The sequence below is a fragment of the Limulus polyphemus genome, unplaced genomic scaffold (genome assembly GCF_000517525.1).
Source record: "Limulus polyphemus unplaced genomic scaffold, Limulus_polyphemus-2.1.2 Scaffold4715, whole genome shotgun sequence".
NCBI lineage: Eukaryota > Metazoa > Arthropoda > Merostomata > Xiphosura > Limulidae > Limulus > Limulus polyphemus.
The window spans coordinates 14,960-18,067 of NW_013670325.1; positions in this window are offsets into that span (position 1 = coordinate 14,960).

Genomic DNA, 3,108 nt, shown 5'->3' on the forward strand with positions numbered 1-3,108 from the left:
CCCTCTATCACTTCCAACTTAGAGACAAGTTACGTTGATAGCCTTTGAGTAGTTTTGTGCTAAATTTAACAAACAAAAAATAGTTCACCTGTTACATTGTCATTTGTTTAAAAGTTAATAATCATAGGGCATTTGCTTTAGTCGTATGACTTTTTTACATTTAGAATCACGCAAGTTCAGTTAATTTTAACGCCACTGCACGATATTGATGTTTAAATCCATACTACAATATGGAGGTTCTTATTTTTATAATTAACTCATATTTTTTCATCCTCAACCGGATTGGATCTTCTTTATTTTGAAACCTTCCTACAGGTCTGAACATATATATATATATATATATATTATATATTAATTTGTTTCTTTTTAAAATTCAACCCCGTATTTTCTGTTATGAATCCCAACTACTAGCCTCCCTGTCCAGACACACAATCGATTTTGGTAGGAACAAGATATCGCTACAGACGCCGCCAGATATGTGATGTCTTTACACGCTCGGCAAAAAATACGGTTTGTAATTTCTACGTTTTCGTTGCTTATTTTTCTTTCTTTCAGTACAGTATTTTTTGTTATTATCACGTATTTTCGAACAAAGTGCAAACTGTTGAACGAAATTTTATAATTACTTTAAGAGTAAAATATAAGTTATAATAGGAGTTTCGTTTATAACTTTATCAGTTTACGGTACAACCAGCATGAATAAACTTTTTATTTTTTTCTCTCAGATGATTTTGAACTTATCAGCATAGCTGCAGTCGGATAAACGATCTTGATTAAGTTCATTCCAAGCTGTATACTCCTATCTAGACAAGAAATACAAATATTGTAAACATGGTATATTGTGAATAAACATGTAATATGGAGCATAATGTGTGGTAAATCACTGTATTTTATGAAAAAAAAACACAACAAAAAACATAAGTCGCGGGTAAGGTGACCATAAATGTCAGGTGGTCAAACCAGGTCACTTTTAAGTCGCGACACGCCAATTTAATCTAGGCCTAATAGTCTAACGTACAACATAAATGACGGCAAAACCTGATAACCTCATATCCCTCATTGATCATGTGACTGATGATGTCACGGCAACAGGGTGTCATCTAGATTCTAGATTGTTCACGTTTTAAAATTGCACTTTACATAAATGTTTGTTACATTTTCTATTTATCGTCTCTAGTTGTTACAATATTAGCCAAAAAGTAAATTACCAGTTTTCCTTAAAACTTGAACTTTTAAGCAAGTATGGAGTCACCTAGCAAAGAAAAAAAAAGTAATTTAAAACCGATACATTTGTTACGCCCCCAAAATATCTTCGGGATATCGGGCTGTCCAGATCAAACCGGTACTATGGTAATTAAGGCATAAGATTTGTTAATTTTCCGAAAAGGGGCCGTAGGCCACCTGGAGGGGTCACTTTTAACCATTTTCACCACTATACAATAGTGTGTTGTCAGTCAGTCAGTCAATAGACACTAAAATGACGTCAGATAAGGGACGCGTAACTTTGCAATTTGTACTGTAGTGACGTCAGTAAAATGTGAGCACGCTATTAATGACGAGAATAATTATGCACTCTGTAGGTTACAACACAACATGACATATGAATTTGAAAGGCAAGAAATAAAAATATTTGTCACGCTTAATTTTAGTTTTATTTACTCTTGAAACGGCACACTTTCAGGGGCCCCTGCGGAAGTATATCTAGTCGTAATAAATTCTGAAACAAGAGGGAATCCTCAATAGCCGCGGCACTTGAAATCCTTTTAGGCAGGATTAGAGTAAAGTATCACCTTTTTATCAGCTATATTTTTGTGCGCCAGCAATAGCAAGCATGGGGCGCGCGTATATCCAATTCGATTTTATTTACTCATCAGGATATCTACCAGCCTACCCTCAAATTGAAATTCCTTTAGGCAGGATTAGAGTAAATTAATCTATGACACCTTGAGCATGGTCAAATACATTAATCGAAAGAGTTTGACTTCCTGAGTCCAAAACTGTAATTAGATCTGAAATCGGTTAAGAGATGACGGAGTTATGACCTAAAAGTTTGTATTTGAAAAAAAAACAACAACACATAGTCATTCTATGAGTCGCTATATCGCGGCTAAAAATGTACCTGGTATCATAAGGTTTGGTGTATTAAAACATGGGCGTTCACAGAAATATTTTCGGGGTGGGAGTGGAGCAAAACATATATGTAAGAGTTTAGCTTTTACGTTGTAAGTGAACAGACTAAAAGAATATGTGTTACGTGTGCTTACACGCAAACATAAATTTACAGTTTAATAACAATTATTAAAAATAGTTTAACTATGACGTTAAGTTTACATCATAATAACATGCAATTTTTTTGTGAAAAGTAAAGGGACAAATGTCCCTTTCTGTGGGCGCCCATGTCATAAAACATACCGTTTGGGGAATAATACAAAACTTAAATATTGTTGCGTCAGCGAGGTCACGTGACTAGTATCACGCCACCTATTTTCTAGAAATATCCTGTTCCTTCGTGAATGCCCTAGCATTTACTAGATTGGGGTTAGCCTGGTATATATAAGATGGTCACAACGTGACGGGACAATGTGTAGTAGTGAGTAATTAAACTGAGTATTGTCGAGCACGTGAGAATTATAGCGTTTGTTACAGAGCGACTGTTGAAGATGAGTGTATCGCAAAGTTATATAGAGAAAAAATAAACCAGTTTTATTTAAGAAAGGACTTGTGTCGCTAAAGTTTCGTCGGAACGAATTTACCGAAAATTAACGGAGACGTAACAATATAATAAATATTATATGATCGTAGTTCATATGAATTTCATAAATGACAAGGTCTACTATATATATTTGGGTTTAAGTACAGAAAATATAACATTGAAATCATAACTTGCCTTCTGTAATAAGAGACTTGTGAAATATTTTTTACTTATTTTATTATATATTCTGGAACATTTAAAATGGTTTGGTATTGTTGCGTCAGCGAGGTCACGTGACTAGTATCACGTCACTTCTTTCTCGAACCTTCGGGAGATTACTAGATTGGGGGTAGTATGGTATATATATATAAGATGGTCACAACGTGACGGGACAACAGTGTAATGAGTAATTGAAT